Consider the following 13,042-nt stretch of genomic DNA (forward strand, 5'->3'; position numbering starts at 1 on the left):
TGAAGTGGTGCAATGGTTAGTTAAGATTCTGTATAAATATTATAAAACTAACTGTTTAAGGTGTTTCAACCTTTGTGTTATCTCCCGCCATCGCTTCAGTGACTGTTCTTCGCTTATCAAATGTTCCAACATCATTCCATATGCTGATTTTGTGTTACGCAAAATTAAAAAAAATATATATTTAAAAGTGTAAAAAATTATGAAATTGGAATATCGTAAAAACACGAACAGATGTATTTATGTAAAAAAAATCAAGTCTCATTAGTTAGCAAATATTGGCTAGAATAAATGTTTCGATCTTTCGTAAACATCGACAGAATAAGGTAAACGTCCTAGTGTATGGCAGCCTCCAATAATTTACAGACCGACTTGTCCTGTTTGTTGCTTGGAATTAGTACCTACTGTCACTGGGACATTTACGCTAAAAGCTTCATTTCACAGTTACTAATGTAAATAAATATATTTATTTAATGATTCAATGAACGTGTTTTAATTGCCTTACATGCCTTTATCCCTTTATTTTTACAAAATAATCTAGGCCCATGAAAAGAGTACATAAAGTACTATCTCTCTATAGGTACCTACTGTTAATGCTAATTATCAGATATAAAAGTTATGACGAAGTTAGGCGATGTACTTTTTTGTGAGAACCATTTAAAAATAATTAATTCTGAGAGGTATTATTAATTGAGATACTATTGCCACTGAAGATAATCCATTGGCTCTTTTTCGTATGAAAAATAAACCCCCTAGGAAGATCTCCTACAAGAGTCTGACGCATAATGATAGTTAATTTATTATAGAGGATCAGAACGTCCCGCGTCCCTTAATAATCTAAAAGGTATCATAAATACACAATTCAAATATACTACTCTTAATTGAAACTGGAAACCCTCTATAATATCATGGATCTTAATTATTACTTATCCAATTTACGTATAATTCAATTATCCTGAACACCACAAATCACTAATTTACCCGCTAACATTAAGCGTGCCAGGTACCTTAATACCTTCTAAATTGCTTTGAAAATAAACGCGCGTGCCCCGAATTTATTGAATTAAAACTTGCTGGATAATTCGAATGTACACTGACATTGGAATGGTGTTTGAGTTACTTATCAACCCCTAAATTGGCACAGAGTTGTCATTTGCAAGTGTCAATGTCACTGAGGTGAAATAGGCCACAGATTGTTTAATTTGATCACCTGACCCTCTAGCACAACTTGTACTTGAAGTCGCGCTTGATATATGGACTCGCGCGCGACAAGGCAAGTTGTGCTAAAGGGTCTGGTATAAATTACGGGGTGAATAGGTAAATATAGGTACCTATGTTGGTCGTACTGTACAACGTCCACTATAGGACCGATAGAAAACAGCAGAGACAGGATGTTTGATTACTGGTGGATTGATGATACCAGCTATTGTTTTTACGCCATTTTGGGGTTGGTCCTGCAGTTAAAGTTGCTCAGTAAGTATGATGTAGATATCGGTAAGTAACCTACTAATCTGCCCGTAAATAGGGCGAATAAATAAATATAATTTTTCACAAATTATAAATACGGACATCAATCGCAATGAAAAAATCAACTGTGATCGACTCTGGCCAACGTAGGACTCGAACTCACATCCTTACAATACAATTTATGCACCCTATGAGCGAAACGCGCTGAAACATGGAGCTTAAAAACCCTAGATAAGAATGATTGACGCTTTTGAGTTTTGGTGGTGGAGAATAGGAGGGTGGTGGTGGCCCCGTAGCCGAATGGCATTTCTATCGACGCAAAACGAAAACGAAACGTCGCGAAAGGTAGTTTGGCTCTGTCGCGCCAATATGCAAGAGCGATAGAGATAGATATCTACGAGCGTTTCGTTTCGTGAGCGTTTGTGCACGCAGGATCCCATGGACTGCATTCAGAACAAACGAGTCAAAACCGCTAGAACAGGCATCTTCTGGGCGAGCTCACTCCATCGTAGGCCACGTCTTTGCCTTTGGCCAGTCTGTGGCCAAGAGTAAGCCCATTTGTAATAATAATAAAAAAAAACTAAATATCACCAAGCGGCTTTCCGCTATTTGTCAGGAGAGAATACTCGGGTTCTTCGGGCATAGCATGCGTTCTAACTAGCACACTCTCCAAAAGAACAGTCGAAGGCCGACGCTCCAGGGGTCGAATACCAATAAGGCTGACACTGTGAAGGAAGCTTGTCATTCTATGCAGATGGCAGTCCATATGGCCCTAGAACGCTTCAAGTGGAAGGAGATCTGTTGGTCACGATCATCAGCCATGAGGGAACGACTTAGAAGAAGATGAGTGAAAAAGGACGATTATAATTTTTTCTACTCCCGAACTGTTATTCGTCATTTACAGGGTCTTGCATAGATCTTTAAAACCCTACATAAAAGTCTATTCCCCAAAGCCAGCGTCCGCCGGCTTTCCGCGCATGCGCGCAGTATGGAAAAAACTGAAAACGCATTGTTTGGCTCTGTGACCATGGCAACGCATTGTTATAACGATACTGCGCACGTGCGCGGGACGGCTTTGGGCAGCTGAGCTGACAGTGCAAACCTTTGCGTCAAAATACAGGAAACAGTGTAAATTTCACGAAAGTTATTAAAGAAAATTATTAAAAACTAAGTGCATGGTCGTAGAAAAACTATTATAGGCATATCGGTGTTTAATTGAGTCAAAAAACAGTTCTGACGTCTTAATAACAATTTTCGGCTTCGCCTCAAATTGTTACCGACGCCACTCGTCTTTTTTGAACTCCTTTAAACGCCTGTTGCATAATAGTATTTTATTTTCGTGAAATTCACACTGTTTCCTGTATTTTGACGCGTCGGCCTCCCCTCTGTTCCTGCCTCACCCTGTCGCTCTCACTCCCCCGCGCCGCCGCCGCCGCCAGCCCCCGGCGCCCCGCGCACCCACGCTATATCCCTTAAAGGCTACCTAACAATGCTTTAAGAGCAATATCGTATGCGTGAGTGCGCGGGGCGCCGGGCGGGGGCGGGCATCTTTTATGTAGGGTTTTAACGATCTATGCACGAAACTGTAAATGACGAATAACAACACGGGAGCAGAAAAAATACTATAATTCACATTCTAATGTCACTAACGTTCGAATCGACCTGTTATAGAAAATAACGTACCTGTAGACACCATTGCATGAGTAAAGAATTCGGTAACATTAAAGAAATGAATTAGCCCGAGTCGGGAGACAGCACGTTCACCCGTGAAAACTCACTTAAACTTTTTTAATTAAATTGGAGATTTTTCTGAGCTTTATTCCAAACGTTGTATTAATTAGACTGATGGGAACTAATGACCAAAGTAATCGGATTTCACACTGTCGCGCCCGCAACTCATGATTGTAAATTTAAATGTGGGTGGGTTAGGTTTAGACTTTAGGTTTAAGATGATACAGGAGGGGTCAATTCTCCATACAAACGCTCTCGACTATTTCTTCCCTGGTTTTTGACGATAGAGCAATGATTTTTTCAACACAGATTATTATATTTTTTATCTGAGTCGGACCGTTATGATTTTTTTGATATTCTTATTTTTAAAGACGCTAGAGCCCATCAAAAATAACCAAAAACGACTTTATTGATTATGGCGCAAAAAAAGGTGTGGTATTCAAAGTTGGTAACAAATAGCCAAAAAAATTAAACGGTCCGACACAGATTTTATTTCATTGTTATTCAGATTCTCAAATTTCGTTACGATTGATTAAACACCAGTATTTACGCCTGACGGTAGTAATTTTATGTGGCTGAGCTGATGATGGAAGGTCAACTCCTCAATGGTTAGGAGTTAAAGGATAATTCTTTCACTACTGTACATATATTCGGACTGATACATATAATATCACTAGGAACCACTAAAAATCAACAAATAAATTAACTTTTTAACAAAAAATAAAACCGCCTTCAAAAATAAGCGTGTTACAAAACACGGAGAAACTAAAAAGCAAAAAATAATAAACCTTTGAATTCAGATTTCTTAGACCAACATATTTAGAATATAATAGAATAGAATATACTTTATTTAACATCAAATTTGACAAATAGATGAAAATAAGCTAATATAATAGATATAGATAAAAACCGCCTTCAAAAATAAGCGCGTTACAAAACACGGAGAAACTAAAAAGCAAAAAATAATAAACCTTTGAATTCAGATTTCTTATCGTATTGCAATAATCTAAACATCCAAATTATAAACAAATCAATTATTTTTGGAGTCGGTACCAGCCTGTGTATGTTTGGGTGGGGCAAACAGGAAATAGCAAGGCGACGAACAGGTCTGGTACCGACTACAAAAATAATTGATTTGTTTATAATTTGGATGTTTAGATTATTGCAATACGATAAGAAATCTGAATTCAAAGGTTTATTATTTTTTGCTTTTTAGTTTCTCCGTGTTTTGTAACGCGCTTATTTTTGAAGGCGGTTTTTATCTATATCTATTATATTAGCTTATTTTCATCTATTTGTCAAATTTGATGTTAAATAAAGTATATTCTATTCTATTATATTCTAAATATGTTGGTCTATAGGTAACATACCTATACCTATAGGTATGTTACCTATAGTAACCAATTAAACAAAGATTATGTAGGAAACTAGGAACATCATACAAAAATGATAATCCTACCTCCATCATCCGGTGGTCCATTGTGTGACTAGCTTATTTGAAATTTAATTACATGGGTGTAACCGAATAGCATTTCCGCGACGCGAAACGCCACCGAAACGCCGCAGAAACTGGCTCTGTCGCGCCAATACGCAAGAGCGATAGAGATAGATATATAGCTAAGAGAGAGATATTATCGTGAGCGTTTCGTGAAAGTTTGTGCATTCGGCTACGCATACGTCACAAAACTCCACGTTGCGCACTGATGGTCCATTAATCGAACTATTTCCATTAATTGAATCAATAACTTATCATAATTAAAATCCTGATACGCTTTTATAATTGCCTATTTCATGTCCCACTGCTATACAAAGGCTTTTTGTAATTTTGTATTAATTAATATTTTAATGATAATTAAAGTAGGAATGTCATTCATTTTAATGGAAAAAATAAGTTAGGGCTTCAACAAATAGGTACAGTCAGCAACAAAAGTAGCGGATCAAATAACGCTTCAGAAGTAAGTACCACTTCGTAACCGCTAAACAAAAAGAGATGTCGGTCTATACCTACCCACACAAAAAAAATGATTGAACTTAACATTTGGAAAAATGGGCCAATTATAAAAGTTATTCAGGATGTCATATACTATTGTTGCGTTGATTTATCCGCTACTATTGATGGTGAGGCGTGACTGTACACGTCCGTATGTTTCGGTTTAAACACTCAATGATCGGCCCATGTTAACAAATACTTTTCTCATTAAATGTTTAAGGCAACACTGACAAGACATATTACACAAATACCATTCTGCGGATCCGGAACTAGTGTTGGCTGTAAGTCTAGTATGAGTCTAAATATAACGTTTTGAGTTATTTTTAGATACTTTTTTCTTCTCTTGTCCCCTTATTCATAACCGTTCACTAAAGTTATCAATCCGATAAAGTTCGTTTGTCTCTTTCTATCACATCAATACGTCGAAAAGGGACAATCCAACTTTATTGGCTTGATAACTTTAGTGAACTTTTATGAATAAGGGGCTTAGTCTTTAGTCTTAATTCCAATTCTTCGTAATTTTAAGATAATTCTAGAATTGTGACAGTAAATTATAGTTTGCGGTTTAGGCAGTGCCCAAACATAGGTACTAAAGTGTGCACACTGCCTTTGAATAGAGTCTTCAGAATAGAAGCACAGACTCGAAAATGTTTACCACTAGGTACGTACTACTCGCAGAGTTAATGCTAGCAAGATCAGCGGCAGCAAATAGCTACGCTATTTGGTAGGGTTATATGTGGTAGTTATTATAAAGATATGTAGGGTAGGCGACCAGGAGGTAAGACAAAACGCCAATGTCAACGTGTATATTTATTAAAGATAGGTACTTAGGTATAGGTACATTGCATACATAGCAGGTCATTCAAACTGGTAGGTACTTCCTAGCTACGGAAAACCTTATAGTGGCGGGCAAGGTTGAGCTCATCCACTATAGGTGCAAAGAGCCAAGGGACAGTCTATGAACCTATCGCCAAGGCACTAGCTACGACCTAGGGTAGATCGGGAGAAGACTGCAGGTGGCTATCGAACTACTGAGCCAACGAGACTCGCCAAAGGACAGTCGGAGAACCTATCGCTATGGCAGTCGCTAGATAACTGATTTGAAGCGGTGGTGCGTCTTCATTCGACACCCCTGCTGGGGTGTGAGTGGCCCCTTCCGCGCTGGGCGCTGTGGGGACTGTGTCGGGGCGCGCCCCATCCATGTGGGGCGGTCTGACGCCGTCATTTTATGGACGACTTGGCGATCCGGTGATTGCTAGCCCTACTGCTACCGGCCGTTAAAGCGACGCGGACGCGGCCTTTTATTTGATTCCTTCGGCTCGCGCAGATCTTTGGGCGCGCTCGGCGGCTCGTTGCTGTGACGCACTCGGGGCGCGCGCGGTTATAATTCGTATTGTTACAGATATAGTTTAGAATACATTTTTTTTGCAAAAAAAATATTTTTTTATATGTGGTTGTGATTATAAAAATGATTAGTGTAGAATATTTTTTTTTGCAAAAAAAAAAATTGGCACAAGCTTTTATCGCCGACTGTATCTTTCTTTCAACAGTCATCTACTGCTCTCTGAGACTTTCTAAACATCCCCTACTCGATGGGCATACGACGTTTCATAACAGAGTTCCTATGATCACATTTCTGCTCCATCATCAGTTCAGCTCCATGATACCATAATATTGCATTGTCACGTGATTTACATATGTGTGCAAAATTTCAGCTCAATAGGAAACCGGTAAGTGGGTCAAATTTAGCTTCTACGTTTTGACCCAAACTAACATACTAACAAGGCAAGTTGAATTAAAACTTGTAAAAACCGAATCTAGGCTTCAAGCTCGAGCATAGACTCGAAAATTTTAGCCACCACTACTTGCACAGTAAATTCTACCTAGATCAATGGCGGCAAATAACAGAAAGTGGTAGGGATTATAAAGATGATATAATAGTACTGGAAAACCAAGTCGAGTCTTCAATCTCGAGCACAGACTCGAACGTTTTTCTCACCACTATTCGCAGAGTAAATGCTACCAAGATCAGTGGCGGCTAATAGTAGTAAAGTAAGTGGTAGGTAGCGTTTTTAAATAAGGCCTAAACATTTAAAACTGAATCGAGTCTTCAAGCTCGAGCACAGACTCGAACGCTTTTCCCACCACTACTCGCAGAGTAAATGGTACCAAGATCAGTGGCGGCAAATAGCAGTAAGTGGCAGCGAATCCCGGCTAATGTGTTTGATCATAACGAAGTGGGGCTTTGTTTGCCTTTAATTAACGAAAACGTCGCAGTCGGTCATTAAGACGACCGATGGGGTTAGCACTAAGGCTCGGTACCGGTTTTTCTTGCAAAAAGTACCGGTTTTACATAGGCATGTATATTATTTTTATAGAACAGAATAGATAAGATTTATTTACCGCTGTCTAAAAAATGCTTAAGTTTTCTACAGAAATTTTTAAAAGATACATTGATACTAGTCTCCGTGAGCTGTACGAGTAAGTTCCGCTTTTTAACCGACTTCTTTACCGAAAATAAAGAAGAAAGAGGTTATGTATTCGGATCATTTTATGTATGTTACCTGATTACTCCGAGACCCGTGGTCGGATTTCCATAATTATTTTTTTATTTGAAAGGAGCTACCTCCAAGGTGGTCCCATATTAATCTGAGCTGTTCTGATGATGGAATCCATGAAGAGTTAAGGGAATTAACTCCTCAAATTTTAAAGGCACATGTATGGTGATTTTGGTGTTTTCTTAAGTAACTCGCGTATTAGTTTTTCTCGCAAAATAGCACTTTCATAAAGTGAACCGCATGATGATGGCTGTTCTTTTTGAAGTCGGTTGTATTTTTTTGTTATTATTGACACATCTGTATGGAAGTATGTAGCGATGTGGCTGAAACGTATTGTTTGCCAAATCTAGCTATTATTTAACGAATTAGTCGAATCGATTAGGCCCTATATATACTTGTACAAGGAGGACACTATTACAAATCTTGACTGTAATAAAAGTTACAAGACAAAAAATGGCTCAAAACATTTATACATACTTTCAAAATCAAAAATAAATGGTACCTAATTAAGTAATTAATATTCGATTCAATGCATTTTATTACATTTGTTATTAGTATCTAATAATAAGTTAATGGCGCCTAAGATGGCCCTGCGCGGAAAGCATGGTCGCGCGATAAATGATAAAACATCTGGCCGTCCCTATTGCACTTATTAATAGTGCGATAGGGACGGCCTGATATTTTATCGTCTATCGCGCGACCATGCTTCCCGTGCTGTTTTTAATCTTTGTCACTTTCAAAATTTCATATTTTCTTTCAAACTTTTGTAAGTGTCAAATTTGCTCGATATTAATTATTTTTAAAAACCGGGACTTAATCGCGTATAACTACATATTAAACTGACCTCCAACGTTTCAAGGACGTGACAACGCCGTCCTTGATACGTTGGTCAGTTTAATATGTAGTTATACGCGATTAAGTCCCGGTTTTTAAAAATTATTATGTGTAATAATCGTGAAAGTTTAAATCAGTGTTTTGCTCGATATTATTCTACTAAAAAACAGTCCTGCAACAATCGTATGGCTTATAATGTATCGTTAGCCTAAAGTAGACACACATGTGCGTATCAGTAGGTATAATGTAATTGGTCACTTATCGAACGGGCAATCGATCATGGAAAATAATTGCCTTCAGGCTACGAAGTGACGGAATCCGAACTTATGTCAACACAATTTACATCATGTAAACAAGTTATCGAATTTAATTACGAATATTTGTAATTAAGAATAAATATTCATAAGCTCGAGCGTGATATTTACCTTAAAAAGTCATTAGCCTTGTTTAAAAGGCAGTGGGGAAGGGAACTGTCAAAATTACATTTCCGACGATCGATGGTTGTTGCAAAAGCATGGAAGTAAATGTTTTTATTAATTGTTGTTTAATAAAATATAAATATAAATAAATATAAATATTGGGGACACCTTACACCGATCAACTTAGCCCCAAACTAAGCTTGTACTATGGGTGACAAGGGTTACAAGCATAGCCATATAAAAGGCTTTCGCATCAGTAGGTATGTCAAATGTAAGGATAGAATAAACGAGGAGGCACACTCAAAGGTTGTGACAGATGGCGCCACCCTATTAGTGCATACGTGAGAGCGAGAAGATGATATGATGATCTCTCTCACATATGAATGACAGTGACATGCCTAGACACTTGCATAGGCGCCGCCTGGCGGGATAAAATTTTAGTGTGCCTCATTGGCAAATGGTGTAAATTTTGAATGCCAAGAATACCTTTGTAAAACCATGAACAAAAAACTTGACACGTCTAGAAAAATAGCTCCATCAAGACCTATTCCCGTCCCTTCGTCAACCGTATATAAAATAAAATCCTTTAGTATTTTTCTATGGCTTTAACCCTTTATTTGAAAAGCATCGCACAAGGCGCAAGTTTCCGTCGAATCATTTAAATAAACGAACTCGCATCATTATATCAGATCTAAGGATCGAACAAATTGGCAATTAGCGGCGCTGGCGCTACGCTGGGCGCCACAGCCGGCTGGCGTGCACGGTGTATACATCCAGTATATTGACTTGAACCGACCAAGCCATCTTCCTTGCGTTATCCCGGCATTCGCTACGGCTCACGAGAGCCTGGGGTCTGAGGTCCGCTTTGAAACTGCCAAGCCATATGAAATTAAAATCTAATACTTATTTGGTACTTACTTGTTTATACAATGACAGGAGAACCGGCTTCATTCTAGAGAAGGACTAAATTTTAATTAGTTCAATAGTTAATTTTCCTTTTATTTCCAGTGACCTAAGCTATAGGATAAAATGGAATAGTGCAAAAAAAAATAAATAAATAATGAAAATTATTTATTTGGTAGCATACAATGTTTCCATAATTGGGCTAGTCTCTTAAAGTATTTGAAATACTTGTATTAAAAGAATACAGCTCTTCCACTACAGTTTTTAGTTATTTACATAGTAATTATCAGTCTTTAAGTAGAAACAATTTTTAAGTACGAGAGCTTAATTTATCTGCAACTATCTATACTATCAGTTTATTTGTCACCGGTTTTGAAAATAGTCTCGAATTAGGTAATCTATACAACTTTCTCGTAGATGTATTGAAGAATTAACTGACGACGACGAGATACTGTTATTATTAATCACGAAAACAAACATTGTTTTATGATAATTTGTGTAAAAATTATAAAATAGCTTCGAGCAGATTTTGTGAATATTATACAAAATTCATTGAGAAATAAATGGTTTTAACAATAAACCACAATGGAGTTAGTGTACTATCCTACATTTATATTGCGAAGTCGGCCCATCGAAGTAACGAGACTTGTCGCACCACTGCTGCTCTAAGCTTCCACAAAAGACTATTCTCTAATAAATAAAAAAAAACAAATAATTCCCATTGATGTATTGAAGTAACAAAAGTAAATAGAGCTAAGGAACAATTCATACTAGGTATATAATATGAAATATATTTTGATTGGTTTTAATTTTGTTTAAAGTAGTTACTTATAGACTCAAAAAAAATTGGTGAAATTTACTAGTTCTCAGTTCTAAAGTATTTGTCAAATTTACATGTTTCCACGGGACACACGATTAATTTAAAACCGACCACAAAAACAAGTCTTTCTTTCTCAGAACTTTTTGAATGTCGTAAACACTTTAATCGTTTTCTCTGTCCTATTTTCAATATTTCTTGTATCTACAGCTTATAACTTGACATGGGCCTACCTCATTTTTATAGGTTTATTAGTACTTAGCCATATGGAACAAACATATTTTCATATGATTTAATTAAAAAAATACTATAAAACATAATTTTTTTATACAAAATAATTCAGCACCCAATGAAGTCACCGACTCACCGATTATCACTTAGCTTAGCCTAGCTACAGCAGCCATTAAAGCTTTAATTCTTTACATAAATATAATTGTCAACTTATCTGTAACAATTTTGCGCCAAATTTGTAACTCGGATGTAAGCTGGTTACCTACAGCACAGGCCTCGCCTAGTGTAGGAACCAGGTCAACGTTATAAGGGAAAGCACAAGCGATGTTCTCTAAAAAAAAAAAAAATTCTTAAAAGCTGTTTTAAAAGACTTTTCCGCTCTGAAGTTGCACATAAAGTTAAGAGATGACAAAAGAATATTGCTTTGTACAGAAACGACTTCAACAAAAAGATAGTATTTAATAACTCTATTGAAAATAAAATTAACTAAAAAATCTTACACCATTTAACCTTTTCCTTAATTTTACCTATACGCGTCACTAATAACCTATCCTTCTCAGTCCTCGTGTATATGTCGCAGTAAGATAGATAAAGCCGTTATATAGTTATAACCCTAGGGATATAGTTATATGTCGTAACATAGTTAAACGAAAGCGATTAATTGCTATCTTACTAGGAATATAACTATAATACGTTACTAGTTTAGTGATATAATTAGATGACTGGATTCAGTTTAGTGAAATGATTGTAGCCAGGATTACGGCGGTGCGGCGGAGGTATTAACCCTAGGGATATAATTATACGCCGTAACATAGCTAAACGAAAGCGATTCCTTACCATCTTACTAGGGATAATATATTATAATTATAATACGTCTCTAGTTAAGTAATATAGTTACATTACTGGATTAAGTTCAGTAGTATAATTGTAGCAGTGTAGTGCGGGGATGCAGTTGAGACGGGGGCGGGAGCTTACCCGCTACCACAAGGCAGTCGTTCGGCATCAGTTGTCGTTCACGTCACGGTTGAGTTTTCGTGCATAATTATTTATTGAATTTTCGCCACTTTTTCTGTGATATCGTTATGTTACGGCATATAATTATATCACTAGGGTTATAACTATACCTCCGCCGCACGGCCGCACTCCTGCCTTCAATCATTTCACTAAACTGAATCCAGTCATATAATTATATCACTAAACTAGTAACGTATTATAGTTATATTCCTAGTAAGATAGCAATTAATCGCTTTCGTTTAACTATGTCACGACATATAATTATATCCCTAGGGTTATAACTATATAACGGCTTTATCTATCTTACTGCGACATATACATTTTTGTACATATTTTTTATAAAATTTATTTTATACTTTAATGAGTACCTAACAAAAGGATCCAAATTCATAATCAAAACAAATGCTTCTTTAAATGATTTTTTAAATGTTTATTTCACCATTGTAATTCGCTTGGTAAATTATACTTAATTTAACGGTAAAAGATGTAATATAACTGACAAAATAAAACGGTTTATCTATAAGCTTGCGCAATATTTAAATAAAATTAGACTAGCTAAATTCTGCGAAAACTAAAAATTCTGGGCTAACTTTCGTGAATCAATCTATAAGCATTTAGCTTAAGGAAACAATTTGTGAGGAATTTTACTAAAATTCCATATATACTACATAAAAATAGAACTCGGAACCGGTATTGAAATATTTGTAAACGTTCTTCCATATCCAATATATTATTATTTGTGTACCAAAACCGATTTAACCAAAAACACGTTCTGTTTCCTAATCCTAACCTAAATAGTAAAAAAAGATAGATTTGCTCGTTTTATCTTGCTATGATTTGATCATTTCAATTTAATCGGTAAATATTGTTCATTAAAAAAAAATCACGACTTATATACCGTTATTATAACCATTTCTAAAAACAGTTATTTAATCGGTACCTAATTGCAAATATTTTTCACCACACCAACTGATAAAGGCTTACTTTGTTATTCGAAAACAGATAGCAAAATTGCATTTTATCTACAAGAATGCAAAGTAATTTCATACAAATTTTAACTTGACATCTTGAGCTGGCCAGT

The sequence above is a fragment of the Leguminivora glycinivorella genome, chromosome 8, assembly GCF_023078275.1.
Source record: "Leguminivora glycinivorella isolate SPB_JAAS2020 chromosome 8, LegGlyc_1.1, whole genome shotgun sequence".
Taxonomy (NCBI): domain Eukaryota; kingdom Metazoa; phylum Arthropoda; class Insecta; order Lepidoptera; family Tortricidae; genus Leguminivora; species Leguminivora glycinivorella.